Source organism: Bubalus kerabau, chromosome 4 (assembly GCF_029407905.1).
Source record: "Bubalus kerabau isolate K-KA32 ecotype Philippines breed swamp buffalo chromosome 4, PCC_UOA_SB_1v2, whole genome shotgun sequence".
NCBI lineage: Eukaryota > Metazoa > Chordata > Mammalia > Artiodactyla > Bovidae > Bubalus > Bubalus kerabau.
Window position 1 is genome coordinate 153,247,197 of NC_073627.1, and position 17,929 is coordinate 153,265,125.

The window sequence follows — 17,929 nt, forward strand, 5'->3', positions numbered from 1 at the left end:
CAAGAAACTAAACAAAAATCCTCTGCTCAAATTTGGCCTTGACAAGCCTCAGCTAGGAAAGTTTATGTTGGTTAAATGTGAAGTTGACCCTGATTAAAATGCAATACAATCAGGAAATTCAACTATTAGTATAGATTATTCATGGTTTCAACAATGCATATTCATTTAGGCCTTGAAAAGTTCTAAAATAGCTATTGGGATAAAGTTGATAGATTTACAGTGTAATGTTACTATAAACTGTTTTTTTTCATGTGGAAAGTAAAATATATAATGTAAAAAACAGCTCTGAGTTCTATAATGAATAATAATTGCTTATTCATATGGTACTTAAAGTTACTAGGCAGCACTCTCAGTGCTATAGGTATATTAATTTATTTAAACTTATTTCACTACAAAGTAGTCCATTTACATCAGGGCAATGAGAATTACTATATATGGCAGTTCAGAAAATGTTTAACTTGAAAGTGTAATCAATTTTGAGGATGGTATGCATCCTGTTATATTACTTTGCTACATTGGTTGGATCATGATTTACCAAAAAGGATTTAGTTTCCATCCCATGTGAATACTAAATTTCTTTCTCTCTTTAAAAAGAAAAACACTTTGTGTTTTATTATTTCAACAAGTTCTCAATCTTATTGTTTCAACTAGTACCGATAAATTTTAGTTCTTACTGTTCATATCATTTTTATGATATGGCATCAGACTCTCAAATAAATACTGACAGGAGCAAGGCTGGAATTTGTGGCATAATACATTGTTTGTATAATCTACACCTCCTAAGAGATGAATAAATCATACATTCTTGTGTAACAGGACAGAAGGAGTTCCCATGTGCTCCAAAGAACTCTGAGCACATCTGTGGAATGTCAGAGCCCTGGTTCAGGAGTAAAACATCACTCAGGGTGGCAGTCTCATGGCTGCAGGCACAGATGCTAAACGATGGTGGTGGCAATATCACCTCCAAAAGCAAGATGGGACCAGGGAGCAGACCAATAAAGTCAGCCCACCATCAAGGCTGCTGTGCCCTCTGCATGGATGTGAAGGCTCTTCCCCCTCCTCCTCATGGCGATGCAGTAAGCTACACCCATGTTCCCAGACAATATCTTATGGAAGAGAAGAGATGAAATCAGGAAAAAAAAAAAACAAAAAAACACTATTTTAAACTCAGCTCATGTGGCGAGTTGAATACACACTGAGTAAAATGTGTAGTGTATAGATAATTACACATGCAAAAGATTAAAAATAGAGAGCAGCCAAGGGAGATTGGAATGGTCAGCTTTGGGGATAGAGTCGTCAGGGAGGGCACCAGTGAGGAGATGACATTTGAGTAGAACTTGGAGGAGGTGAAGCAGCATGGCATCCAGCCTGTCAGAGAGGTGCATTTTTGGCAGATCGGGGGCAGTGGGCTGCTAAAAGAGACCAAGGAAGCTAGTGAGGAAGGAATGTGTGACTAAGGGACAAGGAGGCTCACGACAGCAGAGCCATGTGAGATGGAAATGGAATAGCTTGGAGGAAAGTTAAAGTTTCTAGTCTTATCCAGAAGAACAGGATATTCCACTAACTTCAGACTTAAATTTAAGTGTATGTATATTTGTTAGGGATAATCAGTAAAATAGAAATCTAATAGATAACTTTCTAAAAAAATAAAGATGGTAAAAAAATATATTTTTATTAGACAGGAGTCAAAAAGGAAAAACTAGAAATGAAGAGAAAGCCTAATAAATTGAAAGCCCAAAATAAGATTTAAAAATAAGTTCTGTTACCTATGATATATATGGTTTATATGTATGTGTATATATATATATATATTATATTTATATCCATCTTTGAAGAGTTGGAGAAAATTGGATTAGATATTAAAAATAGAACAATGTGCTGTGTAAAGGTACATATTAAATATGAAAGGGAGGCACCAAAAGGATACTTCGAAAAAACATGTAGATTGAAAATAAATGGGCACAAAATCATTAGAAGACAAATATTGCATTATAAACACAAAGCTGGCACAGCAGTATTAACACCCACGGCTGATTCATGTCCATGTGTGGCAAAAACCACCATGTTATTGTAAAGTAATTAGCCTCCAATTTCTTTGGAAGGACTGATGCTAAAGTTGAAACTCCAGTACTTTGGCCACCTCATGAGAAGAGTTGACTCATTGGAAAAGACTCTGATGCTGGGAGGGATTGGGGGCAGAAGGAGAAGGGGATGACAGAAGATGAGATGGCTGGATGGCATCACTGACTCGATGGACGTGAGTCTGAGTGAACTCCAGGAGTTGGTGATGGACAGGGAGGCCTGGCATGCTGCGATTCATGGGGTCACAAGGAGTCGGACACGACTGAGCAACTGAACTGAACTGAAAAATAAAATACCCTGTAAGACCCAATTTAAGGTATGGAACATAAAAAAGGACAAGAAAGGCCATTTCACATTGTGATCAATTAAGGTTTCATGTGTGGCTACAACAAAACCCCACAACAGTTACTTCAGCAAAGAGAGTTTATTTTAACAACATAAGTAATTCATTGCCAGGCCTATCCCAGGTTTCATGCTGTCAGCAGTCTCCTGGCTTATTTCTCTATGTTCTGTCATTCTCATGGCTTCCCAGTGATACTAAAATGACTCCTAACCTCCGTGTTCCAGAGAGAAGAGGAAAAAAGGAAATGCAAAGAAAGAGTGGTACCTATATCAGAAGTTATACCCACCAGTTTGGTTGAGTTGCTCAGTTGTGTTCGACTCCTTGCAACCGCATGGACCGCAGCACGCCAGGTTTCCCTGTCCATCACCAACTCCCAGAGCTTACTTACCCAAAGGCATGTCCATTGAGTCGGTGATGCCATCCAACCACCTCACCTTCTGTCGTCCCCTTCTCCTCCCACCTTCAATCTTTCCCAGCATCAGGGTCTTTTCAAAAGAGTCAGTTCTTCCCATCAGGTGGCCAAAGTATTGAAATTCAGCTTCAGCATCAGTCCTTCCAATGAATATTCAGGACTGATTTCCTTTAGGATTGACTGGTTGGATATCCTTGCAGTCCAGGGATGCTCAAGAGTCTTCTCCAACACCACAGTTCAAAAGTATCATTCTTTGGTGCTCATCTTTCTTTATAGTCCAACTCTCACATTCATACATGACTACTGGAAAAACCATAGCTTTGACTAGATGGACATTTGTCAGCAAAGTAATGTCTTTGCTTTTTAATATGCTGTCTAGTTTGGACATAACTTTTCTTCCAAGGAGCAAGCGTCTTTTAATTTCATGGCTGCAGTCACCATCTGTAGTGATTTTGGGGCCCCCTTTTGCCAACAAAGGTCTGTCTAGTCAAAGCTATGGTTTTTCCAGTGGTCATGTATGGATGTGAGAGTTGGACTGTGAAGAAAGCTGAGTGCTGAAGAATTGATGCTTTTGAACTGTGGTGTTGGAGAAGACTCTTGAGAGTCCCTTGGACTGCAAGGAGATCCAACCAGTCCATTCTGAAGTAGATCAGCCCTGGGATTACTTTGGAAGGAATGATGCTAAAGCTGAAACTCCAGTACTTTGGCCACCTGATGCAAAGAGTTGACTCATTGGAAAAGACTCTGATGCTGGGAGGGATTGGGGGCAGGAGGAAAAGGGGACGACAGAGGATGAAATAGCTGGATGGCATCACTGACTCGATGGACCTGAGTCTGAGTGAACTCCAGGAGTTGGTGATGGACAGGGAGGCCTGGCGTGCTGCAATTCATGGGGTCGCAAAGAGTTGGACACGACTGAGCAGCTGAACTGAACTGAACTGAAAATAAAGTCTGTCACTGTTTCCACTGTTTCCCCATCTATTTGCCATAAAGTGATGGGAGCAAATGCCATGATCTTAGTTTTCTGAATGTTGAGCTTTAAGCCAACTTTTTCACTCTCCTGTTTCACTTTCATCAAGAAGTTCTTTAGTTCTTCTTTGCTTTGTGCCATAAGGGTGGTGTCATCTGCATATCTGAGGTATTGATCTTTCTGTAGGCAGTCTTGATTCCAGCTTGTGCTTCATCCAGCCCAGCATTTCTCATGATGTACTCTGTATATAAGTTAAACGAGCAGGGTGACAATATACAGCCTTGACGAACTCCTTTCCCAATTTGGAACCAGTCTGTTGTTTCATGTCCAGTTTTAACTGTTGCTTCTCGAGCTGCATACAGATTTCTCAGGAGACAGATCAGGTGGTCTGGTATTCCCATCTCTTTCAGAATTTTCCACAGTTTATTGTGATCCACATTCTCAAAGGTTTTGGCATAGTCAATAAAACAGAAATAGATGTTTTTCTGGAACTCTCTCACTTTTTTAATGATCCAACAGATGTTGGCAATTTGATCTCTGGTTCCTCTGCCTTATCTAAATCCAGCTTAAACATTTGGAAGTTCAGGGTTCACGTACTGTTAAAGCCTAGCTTGGAGAATTTTAAGCATTACTTTACTATGAGTGAGATGAGTACAATTATGGGGTAGTTTGAGCGTTCTTTGGCATTGCCGTTTTTTGGAACTGGAATGAAAACTGACCTTTTCCAGTCTTGTGGCCACTGCTGAGTTTTCCAAATTTGCTAACATATTGAGTGCAGCACTTTCACAGCATCATCTTAAAGGATTTGAAATAGCTCAACTAGAATTCCATCACCTCCACTAGCTTTGTTGGTAGTGATGCTTCCTAAAGCCCACTTGACATTGAATTCCAAGATGTCTGGCTCTAGGTGAGTGATCACACCATCGTGATTATCTGGGTCATGAAGATCTTTTTTGTACAGTTCTTCTGTGTATTCTTGCTACCTCTTCTTAATATCTTCTGCTTTGTTAGGTCCATACCATTTCTGTCCTTTATTGTGCCCGTCTTTGCATGAAATGTCCCCTTGGTATCTCTAATTTTCTTGAAGAGATCTCTAGTCTTTCTCATTCTATTGTTTTCTTCTATTTCTTTGCATTGATCACTGAGGAAGGCTTTCTTATCTCTCCTTGCTCTTCTTTGGATCTCTGCACTCACATGGGTATATCTTTCCTTTTCTCCTTTGCCTTTCACTTCTCGTCTTTTCACAGCTATTTGTAAGGCCTCGTCAGACAACCGTTTTGCCTTTTTGCATTTCTTTTTCTTGGAAATGATCTTGATTACAGCCATGGGTTATACCCATGGCTATTCCTAAGCAGAAGGTGAACCAGTAGTTGCAAATTATTAGCTGAGTATATTGCTAGTCCAACCAAACTGGGGTGTTACTGCTAAGGAATAAGGGGAGAATATGTATAAGGTGGGCCACAACCAGAGTTTATTATACACAGTGACAAAACAAACTAGACAAAGTTATCACAAACTTATATATACCTAGGGCTTCCCTGTTGGCTTAGCTGGTAAAGAATTTGCCTGCAATGTGGGAGACTTGGTTCAGTTCCTGGGTTGGGAAGATACCCTGCAGGAGGAAACAGCTACCCACTCCAGTATTCTGGCCTGGAGAATTCCATGGACTGTCCATGGGGTTGCAAAGAGCTGGATACGAGCTAGCGACTTTCACTTTTTCACATACGTACCTAACAACATCACTGAGAAATATGAAAGGCAAAACATGACATGATTATGGAGACAAATTTACAAAATCACAATCAGAGTGTAAACAAGCTTCTTTCAGACACAAATAAATCAAGTAGACAAAAATAAGTAAAAATAAAGCACTATCATCAAAAAGTCTACAAATAGGGAGTTCCTTTGGTTGCCTAGTGGTTAGGATTAAGACAAATGTGTATATTATCATTTATATGTGAAACCTAAAAAATAAGAACATGAAGGAACATAACGAAACAGAAACAAATTCACTCATACGGAAAACAAACTAGTGGATATACTAGTCAGAAAGAGGAAGAGGGAAGGGGCAAGATTGGATAGGGAATTAAAAGATACAATCTACTGGGACTTGCCTGGTGGTCCAAGTGTTAAGACTCTGCTTCCACTGCAGGACGTGTGGATTCTATCCCTGTTTGGGGAACTAAGATCCAGCAAGTCAGTGGGGCCAAAAAAACCCCACAGGAGATACAATCTATTATGAATAAAATAAACAAGCAACACGGATAGATTGTTCTTGTGGTACTTGTTCCCTGGGAAAGAGAGCCATTATTTTGTAATCACTTGAAATGGAGTAAAATCTATAAAAAATATTGAATCACTATGCTGTACACCTGAAGCTAATATAAGATTGTAAATTGACTATGTGCTGTGCTTAGTAGTTCACTTATGTCCCACTCTTTGCAACCCTGTGGACTGTAGCCCTTCCAGGCCCCTCTGTCCATGGGGATTCTCCAGGCAAGAACACTGGAGTGGGTTGCCATGCCCTCCTCCAGGGGATCTTCCCAACCCAGGAATTGAACCCAGGAATTGAACCCAAGTCTCTCCCTCATCGCAGGTAGATCCTTTACTGTCTGAGCCACCAGGGAAGCCCAACTATATGTCAATTTAAATATTAGCAAAAAAATACTAAAGAAGATTTAAATCAGCGCTATTCAAAGTATGTTGATGTGCTACAAAGTTAGGAGCTTACGCCAGAATGTAAATCAACTATGCCAATAAGCCCATAGTTCAGTTCAGCTGATAACTTTTTTTTTTTAATGGTAAGAATTTCTTAATGAAGAAAGTTTTTTACATTGATTAATTTTCTAGCATGATTTCCTTCTATTGTCATAGATCTGATGAAGTGTTCACAAACCAGATCTTTTCTGAATAACACTGATTTAACTCCTTTTTTATCCTCATATAAAGATTTGAATTTTGACCAGCTACTTTGAGTAATACTGGTTTAAATAATATCTTAACAAGGTTGAACCCAACAACAGATGACAATTATTTTTTCCTAAGAGTTACTATGTGCCAACAACTCAACTCTGACAAAAACTCAAGGACATGTTAATAGAAGAGTCGGATTTGAACGCAAGCAAATCTACTGGACATTGTTGTTAACTGCTCTGCTTCCATGCCAGCACAGTAGGCTGGTTCTGAGGCCAGTGGCCTAAGTCACAGTGTTAGTTCCATCCTCCACGCAAATGGTGCTCCAGGGTGTGCAGAAAATCTATGCTGGTGCAGTTCTCATCACATGGAGAATTGTTGAGAAGTTATAGATTTGAAACTGGCACTTCAATTTTACCTCCTGATAGTTTCATTGATCAAACTCAGGTCCTTTTACAAGGTTTATTTTCAGAAATTCCTGGCCCTAGGCTGGAGGAACAAAGATGTTCATTTCTTGTGCTTGACGGGGGGCAATGCAAAGACTTGGGTGAGGTCTCGTTCACTGTTGTTCTTCTTTGGGGCACACTGAGGAATGTAGACAAGACAGATCCTTGTTCCAGAAATCTTATCTGTGCTCAGTGTTGTGCTTTCAGTTTTCTGTGAATTGAGCATAGACATCATTGTGAGGAAAATAAGGAAACACTTGGAATCATAGATACTATTTACCCCGACATTTACCCCAATTTAATTTCTTCTTCCCCATAGATATACACTGTTAGCTGCTTAAACTAGATCCTTCAAAGGCTTATACTATGCAATTATATAGTACAGATTGGATATGAGATTATTATTTTACAAAAAATTCTTTGTTGTTAAATTGTTCCGTGACTTTCTTTTTTCACTTAACATATCATGAAAGTCTACCTGTCAGTATATGTAGCTCTACCTCATGGTGTTATACTGCAGTTCAATATTGTGATAAATTTACACATGTATATGTTCATTTAGACATTTCCCCATTGATAGATATTTGAAAGTGAAAGTTGAAAGTGAAGTCGCACAGTCGTGTCCGACTCTTTGCTACCCCATGGACTGTAGCCTACCAGGCTTCTCCGTCCATGGGATTTTCCAGGCAAGAGTACTGGAGTGGGTTGCCGTTTCCTTCTCCAGGGGATCTTCTTGACCCAGGAATTGAACCTGGGTCTCCTGCATTGCAGGCAGACGCTTTACCCTCTGAGCCACCAGGAAGCCAGATAGATATTTAGGTAATTTCTAATTTTTGCCTATGACAAATAATACTGTATATAGTAGTAACTAGTCTCCAAAGATGGCTCCCAATAAAGTCCATCTCCAGATTTTCACATCCTTAAAAAAGTCCCCTCCCACACTGAGTCTGAGGTTGTGACTCACCAGGGCCAGTAGAATGCAGGGAAGTTGGTGCTGCAACAGCTCTAGGACCGAGGGTTAGAAGGACTGGCAGCTTTTACTTCTATGGTGTTGGAAGCTGGCCACCATGTAAGAAGTCCAATAGTCTTCTGAAGAGACAGAGACCATCTCACGGAGGCCTAGGAGAAGGGTATGCCCCACACTTCCCTTGGAGACAGAGGCCAAGTAGAAGAGCACAAGGGTGCCAGACATGTAAATGAAAAAGCCATCTTGGATGTTTAATTCAGTTGAACCTTCAGAGTTCTACCATCTAGTGGAAAATCACCCAGCTGAGCTCAGTCATACCATAGAACCTGAGGGATGATTGTGAATTGCTGTTTTAAGTATTAAGTGTTGGGGTTTCCTATGTGGCAATAGATAAGTGAAACCACAACAAACAGCACAGCTTCCCCCCTTAACTCTGTCAGTTCAGTTCAATCGCTCAGTCCTGTCTGACTCTGTGACCCTATGGACCACAGCACACCAGGCCCCCCTATCCATCACCAATTCCCAAAGCCTACTCAAACTCATGTCCATTGAGTTGGTGATGCCATCCAACCATCTTGTCCCCTGTTGTCCCCTTCTCCTCCCACCTTCAATCTTTTCCAGCATCAGGGTCTTTTCCAATGAGTTAGTTCTTTGCATCAGGTGGCCAAAGAATTGGAGTTTCAGCTTCAGCATCAGTCCTTCCAATAAATATTAAGGACTGATTTCCTTTAGGCTTGACTGGTTAGTAACTCTGTATACAGAGAGCCAAATGGCTAGGTCATTAGGCATGCACATCAAACTTAAATAAATCCTACTGAGTTACCCTTCAGAATGGCTGCATACCACATTAAATCTCCACCCATGATAGAGTACAGAAACACAAAAACCTAACAGAAGCAGAAGAAATTAAGATGAGGTGGCAAGAATACACAGAAGAACTATACAGAAAAGGTCTTAATGACCCCCGTAACCACAATGGTGTGGTCACTCACCAAGAGCCAGACATCCTGGAGTGTGAAGTCAAGTGGGCCTTAGGAATCATTAGTATGAACAAAGCTAGTAGAGGTGATGTAATTCCAGCTGAGATATTTAGAATCCTAAAAGATGATGCTGTTAAAGTGTTGCACTCAATATGTCAGCAAATTTGGAAAACTCAGCAGTGAACACAAGACTGGAAAAGGTCAGTTTTTATTCCAATCCCAAAGAAGGGCAATGCCAAAGAATGTTCAAACTACCATACAGTTGTGCTATTTCACATGCTAGTAAGGTTATGCTCAAAATTCTTCAAGCTAGGCTTTAGTAGTATGTTGACTGAGAACTTCCAGATGTATAAGCTGGGCTTAGAAAAAGCAGAGGAACCAGAAATTAAATTGCCAACATTCATTGGAGCATGAAGAAAGCAAGGGAATTCCATAAAAACATCTATTTCTGCTTCGTTGACTATGCTAAAGTCTTTGTGTGATCATAATGAATTGTGGAAAGTTCTTAAAGAGGTGAGAGTAACAGTCTACCTCACCTACCACCAAAGAAACCTGTGTGTGGGTCAAGAAGCAACAGTTAGAACCTTACATGGAACAACAGACTGGTTCAAAATTGGGAAAGGAATACAACTAGGCTGTATATTGTCACCCTGCTTTCTACAAAGAGTATATATCATGAGAAATGTGGGCTAGATGACTCACAAACTGGAATCAAGCTTGTCAGGAGAAATATCAACAACCTCAGTTATGCAGCTGACACCACTCTAATGGCAGAAAGTAAAGCAAAACTAAAGAGCCTCTTGACAAGGGTTAAAGAGGAGAGTGTTAAAGAAGCTGGCTTGAAACTCTACATTCAAAAAACTAAGATCATGGCATCTGATCCCATCACTTCATGGCAAATAGAAGGGGAAAAAGTAGAAGTAGGGACATATTTTATTTTCTTGGGCTCCAAGATCACTATGGACAATGACTGTTGCCATGAAATTAAAAGATGGTTGCTCCTTGGAAGGAAAGTTATGACAAAGCTAGACAGCATATTACAAAGCAGAGACATCACTTTGTTGACAAAGATCTGTATAGTCAAAGACACTGTTTTTCTCGTAGTCATGTATGGATGTGAGAGTTATACTATAAAGAAGGCTGAACACCGAAGAACTGGTGCTTTCAAATTGTGGTGCTGAAGACTCTTGAGAGTCCCTTGGATAGCAAGGAGATCAAACCAGTCAATCCTAAAGGAAATCAACCCTGAATATTCACTGGAAGGACTGCGGAAGCTGAAGCTCCTATACTCTGGCCACCTGATGCAAAGAGTCAACACATTGAAAAAGGCACTGATGCTGGGAAAGATTGAAGGCAAAAGGAGAAGGGGATGGCAGAGGATGAGATGGTTACATAGCATCATTGACTAAATGGGCATGAGTTTGAGCAAACTCTGGGAGATGGTGAAGGACAAGGAAATCTGGTGTGCTGCAGTCCATGGGGTTGCAAAGAGTCAAACATGACTTCATGGCTGAACAACAACAATGATCAGAAATATCATTTTCCCCTAAAGTGATTGCCAGATCAAAAGTGGAATTTTCCTTCAAGTTTCTCTGATTACTGGTTAAGTTATGTGTTTCTTTTCCTTTGTGTAGTGGCCATTTATATTAACTTTTCTGTTAACTGCCTGTTTTAGGAGAGACCAGCAGGACTGTCTGCTGGGTTTCTCCAGTGCTTCTTTCCCAATTACCCTCCTAGGATGATTCCGTGCCTCAACTTCCCAGTGTTGCCAGGTACTACTGATGTTGATATAAACTCCAGCTGACAGACAAGGTATTTATCTGCCTTGTCAAGGCCACTCTAATGTCTGCAAGAGCTCCACTGCCATATATTCAGGTGGATATCTCTAATGCCCTTCCAAAGTCTCCATAAAAAAAGGAGAATGGCTGCATACCATTCTGGGATGATGAGAGACTAGACACTGTGTACAACATCCCGCCACTGGCCTGCTGAACTGTGAGGGAATTAAGACCCTCAGCCTTTGTTCAGGCCACAATACCCGTCAGCTCATGTTTGAGGACTGCTTAATCCTGGAGACAGCCACCATGTCTTTCAGCACTGAAGTACCAGAGTGCTTTCATCTGCATCTCTGTCAGATATGGGGCACCTTGTGGAAGGGGCAGCAGATCACACATCAAATCAAGCATCAGCATACCAGGGTTTGTTAAGTAGGAAGACATCGCTCCCTCCAAGGGGCTGCATGCTGTCGCTCTACTCTCCTAGAGCTGGGAGATCAAGTCTTTCCTGGAAGCTCTGGATCTCACTCTGATGACAGCCCTTGGAGTGGATCCAGTTCTGGGATGACCTAGTCAGCCCCTCCCCGAGAAAACAAGAGTAACCACATGGATGTAATGATCACTGGACCCAGCACTCACTCCCTCCCTCCTGAAGGAGAAGACCCTATGATCTTCCTCTAACACAAGGGAACGTGTGTGTGTGAGTGTGTGTGTGTGTGTGTGTGTGTACATTTTGTCTAGTTTTGATACCATTTTTTTTGGTTTGCTTTTTTGTTTTTGGTCACAATGCGTGACATGCGGGATTCTAGTTCTACAACCAGGGTCTGAACTTGTGTCCCCTGCAATGAAAGTGTGGCATCTCAACAACTGAACAGTCGGGGAAGTCCCTAGTTTAAATGCTTTTATATCGGGCAATCATGTTATTTTTAATAATTTTGTGATTAATAGTATGTAATTTGAAAGGGCTACCAGTGGGTTGCATCCATTTATTACACTGTATTAGCATTCTGGGGCTGCTATAACAAAGCACCAGGACAGGGTGGTTCAAACAAGAATTTATTATCTCATACTTCTGTAGGCTAGAGTCTAAGATTAAGGTCTGTAGTGATTGATCACAATCACAATAAGACTAGTGCTTGTTGACCCATAAAGGATAGAGATTCTGTTAACACATTTGCTTTCACTACTGAGAAATAAGTTACTTTTAGGAGGATTTTGGAAGATATTTTAGACATGGAATGTTGTTGAACAAGAATCATAGCAATAATAGTACTATCATCCAATAATCCTATGGCTGTGACCATGATAATATAAATACATCTTGGTCTTATTGACTTTTCAGAAAAGAATGAACTGTTATCTTTAATTGCCCTGTTAGGAAAATATTCTAACCACATGTATGGTATAATCTTTATAGTGGTGTCATCTTTATCCCTGGTTCCTAGCACAGAGCTCCTGCTGCTGCTGCTGCTAAGTCACTTCAGTCGTGTCCGACTCTGTGCAACCCCATAGACAGCAGCCCACCAGGCTCCCCCATCCCTGGGATTCTCCAGGCAAGAACACTGGAGTGGGTTGCCATTTCCTTCTCCAATGCATGAAAGTGAAAAGTGAAAAGTGAAAGTGAAGTCGCTCAGTTGTGTCTGACTCTTCGCAACTCAATGGACTGCAGCCTACCAGGCTCCTCCGTCCATAGGATTTTCCAGGCAAGAGTACTGGAGTGGGGTGCCATTGCCTTCTCCAACAGAGCTCCTAGAACCCTTGAAATCAGAGAGACAGAAGAGTCTTCTGTTAATTTATAACGACTCACTTCAACCCTACCAGAGTTTATGTTAATGAGGTGACTCTTGGAGGGGGTCCTGGAGAGGTTTGTGATAAGGGCTAGTCACCAGTAAGACTGATCAAGTCATGATTAGAGAATCACCCACTCCCAGCCTCCAGCTATATTCCAACCTGACCTCTGCAGAGGGAAGAGGGACTGGAGGTGGAGTTCAGTAACCAAGGGCTGATGATTTTGTCAATCATGCCTTTGTAATGAAAGTTTCATGTAAGACTTCTAGATGAAAAGCTTCCAAGTTAGTGAGTACATGGAGGTTCTGGGAGGGCAGTGCTCCCAGAGAGGAGATGGAAGTGCCACTCCCCACTATACCATACCTTGCCCTACGCATCCCTTCCATTTGACTGTTCTTGGGTTATATCCTTTATAATAAACTGGAAATATTCATTAAAGTGCTTTCTTGAGTTCTGGGAGTCATTCTAGCCAATTATCAAACCTGAGGTGGGGGTTGTGGGACCCCTCCAGCTTTGCAGTCAAGTCAGGAGGAAGAGTAGGTAATTTGAACACCCAGTACCTGAGACTGGCATCTGATGTGGGGGTGTCTAGTGAGTCCAGGCCCCTAACCTATGTGGTTTGATGCTAACTGACCATAGCTAGTTTTAGAATAGAGTTAAATCATGGGATTCCCAGTTGCTGTTTGGAACATTGAAAAATTGATGTTGGAGAGAACCATGCATTTGTTCTTGGAGGAGGAAAATACTTCTCAACACAATTAAGGAGATTAAGATGTGAGCTTCAGCCAGTAGTGGGCCTCCTTGAGATGACCACCTGCCAGGTGGGAGTCACCTTTGTATGAAATGATGAACTAAAAAGGAAGAGATTGTTTCCTATTAGTCTCCTTCTGCTGCCCCCATCTCTTGACATAACGACTGGAAATTGAAGATAAAGTTTCTTTGTTGAAATGATGTGTTCAAGCTTTAGAACTTTTTTTTTTACATTTATTTTCTACTTTTTTTTTTCTTTTTGCTTTTTAAAAAAAATTTGCACTGATTCTTCCTTGTGGCACGAGGGGGCTTCTATATTGTGATGTGTGGGCTTCTCACTGAGGTGCCAGGGCTTACTTGCCCCAAGGCATGACTAGTTCCCCAGTCAGAGACTGAACCTGAGTCCCCTGCATTGAAAGGTTAATTCTTTACCACTGGATACCACCAGGAAAGAAGCTCCTAGAACTTCTAAAACTTATAGTTAGTGGTGGAAACTGCAATCTTTGTTTCATCATTCCTGAATCTGAATTTTTGGAAACAAGAAAGCCTACCTAAGCTCTATGTAGACATAAATGGTTTGAGATAAAATATTCTTTTCAAAACCATTGCAGTTTAGGATGGATGTGTAATTTCAGGACAGGCCCCAAAAGACTTATTCAGTCATGTAAGTATGAAATGAAGAAACTGCTAGCATATATTTTATTTTATAAAAATTTGCTGCACATTAGAGAGAAAGGCAGTAGGCTGGTAAATGAAAAAAAAAATTTATTGCATTTTTCCCAAATGAGAGTTCAACACCAGCATTTTTCTGCCTTGCTTCTTCCTTCTTTTCTTTCCTTTCCTCCCTCGCATGTATGTTGTTACCACATTTCAGGCACTGATGGAGATATATCAGCCTGTTTCTTATGGAGCTTTAGAACAGTAGGGAAAATTGACCTAATCATGTCAGCTTGCATCATAGGGGTAAGATTACAGCTGTGATATGTGCCTCCAGGTGGGGTCCTAGGCACTCCATCTACATGGAACCTTGACCCATCCTGAGATGATGGTGATAGAGGGGGCATCCCTGAGGAAGTGACAGCTGGTGGGAGGAGTAAATGCTACCAAAGTGTAGGAAGTTAGGGAAAGCATGTTCCAAGCAGAAAGAACAGCTCGTGAAAAGTCCCCACGTGGAAGGGAGTCTGATACTTTTTGTGCTTTTGAGGAAATGAGAAACCAGAAGGGCTGGAAAATGAGAGCAAAGATGGCATGGTGCAGAATGTGACTGGGCATTTGTGTGGGGTCAGATCCTTCATGGAACATAAAAGCTTCAGTCTTTGACTTAAGAGCAGTAGCAAGATATTCAGCAGAAACTTGGCTAGGCTTGAGCTTGAAAAATCTTTCCATATAAATGTGTGGAAAGCATATTGAAGTTGGGTGATGGAAGAAATGGGGAGACTGGTGTGGAGGCTCTTTTCTAGGCAAAGGTGATACCGTCTTGAAGTAGAGTGATGGCAATGGGGATGGAGGACAATGGGCTGGAGGCATTCAGGAGGTAAAACCAGCAGCACACGGCAATGAAGTGGATGTAGGAAGGTGTCAAGGACGGGGCTTAGGTTTCTGTCTTGTAGAGCAACATGATACCATTGGGTGGAGGAGGGAATTTAGGGAAAAAACTAGGTTTGAGGGAGGGTTCAGGGTTGGGGGGTGTGCAGATCATGAGTTCAAGTTTGGGTAACTCGAGTTTGAGTTACCCAGCCATTAAGAGAGCCAAGTGGAGACGCCAAGGAGACAGCTGAAAATATAGGTCTGGAGGTCAGGGGACTAGCTCAGCATGAATGTGTTCATTTAGGAGTTGCCAGGTGAATAGGTGTTAGCTAAAGCCATGAACTTGGAAGAGATTTCTCATTTGGGAGTGTGGGTTGAGAAGAAAGTATAGCTTAGGACCATGTCCAGCATACCTGCCCAATGGAGAGGTCAGGGAACAAAGGACAATAGGATGAAAGCCTAAAGAAGTAGCAGTGAAACCAGGAGAGCTTGGTGTCATAAAACCAAGGGTAAATGTGTTTTCAGAAAGGAGCAGCCCATGATAAAGTGCTGCAGAGAGGCTGAGTGAGAGAGAGAAAAAAAGCCATCCGTTGAGTTTCACTGTCTGGGAATCCCAGCTGACCATGGTTGAGCTGTTTGTGTGGACTCAGTGTGGAGTGCGGAAATGGAGCCGTCTTGTTTGACAAGTTCTGTCCTTTATCTTGTTTTGGACTTGATTTTTGTATCACTTGCTGTTGCCAGAGGAGGGTACAATTCACCTGAGGGTCTCCCAACTGAAAAAAAAAGAATAAGTGATAATCTCACTGTACTAGTTTGCACATGCTCCCCACAAAAGCCCAGTGGGCAGAAGGCTGTGAACTGTAGTTATCAACTTTCCACATTAGGGCAGTAAAATTTGGTATGCTCAAACACTCCAGATTCTTACTGATTTTTTTTGGTTGGAGCTAGTATGTACTGAGACTCAGAAAACACTACCCACAAAAGATTAAAAAAAAAACAAACCTGATAAATTGAGTTTAATCAAAATGAGAAACTGCTGCTTATGAAAAAAACACTGGAAAAAAACATTAAAAGACACACCAGAGACTGGGAGAAAATATTATCTATGTCCAAGTCTTTTATCTGCCTGAAATGGGCTTATATCCAGAACATATAAAAAGCTCTTAAAACTCAAAAATAAGAAATTAAAAGATGAGCAAAAGATTTAAAAAGACATTTCACAAAAGAAGGTATGCTGCGGCTGCTGCTAAGTTGCTTCAGTCATGTCTGACTCTGTGAGACCCCATAGACGGTAGCCCACCAGGCTCCCATCCCTGGGATTCTCCAGGCAAGAACACTGGAGTGGGTTGCCATTTCCTTCTCCAATGCACGAAAGTGAAAAGTGAAAGTGAACTCGCTCAGTCGTGTCCGACTCTTAGCGACCCCATGGACTGCAGCCCACCAGGCTCCTCTGTCCGTAGGACTCTCCAGGCAAGAGTACTGGAGTGGGTTGCCATTTCCTTCTCTGAAAATGAAGGTATACAAATGGCCAATAGGCTGTTCTTCAGACACCCCAGACTGACACCAACCCTAGGTTGTGACACCTTCATATAGGTACATCTCTGCACCAGGAATATTTTCCCTGGATAGCTGCATAGCTCCCTGTTGACGGTCTTCAAGGGGTGCCTGGCTTCCTCCTGTTACTCTTGCTGGCTCTTGTCATAATCATTTCCTCTTCCTCTTGCCTACTGCCTGTCCTGGGGTCAGCATGGTTGTGTTCAATGTACGTGATGTGATAATCAGCTTCCTGGTATACACGCCTCCCATCCAGCTTTCTCCTACAATACAGAGGTCTGGTCTGTGAAACCAACAAGATACTGCATGTGACTTCCAAGGCTGAGTTATAAAAGACACTATAGCTGCCACTTGGCTCTCACTCTGGGAGAAGTCAGGTGCCATGTTGTGAGGATGCCCAAGGAGCCCTGTGGAGAGGTTCCTGTTGAGAGGGAACAGGGGCCTCTGGCCCACACCCTGAGCTAACCTGCAGGGTTAGCATGTGTGTAAGCCACCTTGTGAAGACCTTCCTGCCCCAGTGAAGCCTTCAGATGGCAGCTAACTTCAGCCTCACTGCAGACCCTGAGCTGGGCCTAGTTAAGCCTCTCCAGAGTTCTTGACCCAAAGAAACTATGTGAAATAATGAATGTTTACTGTTTTAAGTTATTAGGTTTGGAGGTGACTTGTTACATGATAACTGATAACTAATAGAGGTTTGAGAGAATAAGTAGGTCCAACGTGGCTTGGTATCTAAGCCACATTCTTCTGACTACTTAGAAAATGCGTATTTTGACCCTTCCCATGTATAGGTGTTGGAATAGGAAATGGCAACCCACTCCAGTATTCTTGCCTGGAGAATCCCATGGACAGAAGAGCATCGTGGGCTATGGTCCATGAGGTTGCAGAGAGTCGAACATGACTGAAGTGACTTAGCACAGCACAGCACATGTATAGGTGTAAACTTATTGCATTTGTCCCTTAGTTCTGAACCTGTAGAAAGGGGAGAAAGGAGGGTGAGGGAGATGTGGGGTACAGCAGATCAGAGTTATAGGTAGGAATACTGTATATCCTGCCAGGTTCCTCTGTCCATGGGATTTTCCAAGCAAGAATACTGGAGTGGGTTGCCATGCCCTCCTCCAGGGGATCTTCCTAACCCAGGGATCGAATGCACATTTCATTAAGCATGTCTTCTGCATTGGCAGGTGCGTTCTTTACCACTAGCACCATCAGGGAAGCCCCAGGGATAATTTGGGGAAAGAGAAAACCTGAAAAGATAATTTTTAAAAACTTTAAGAAATAATGTGTGACCCCACCCAAGAAACTGTCAGCAAAAATACATGTTGCTGTCTACACTCTCGGGTCAGGTTTGTGGGGAATCTAGTCATGTGAAAATTGCACAGAGACAACGGGTGAAGCATAATTAGGTCATTTCCCCAAAGTTCA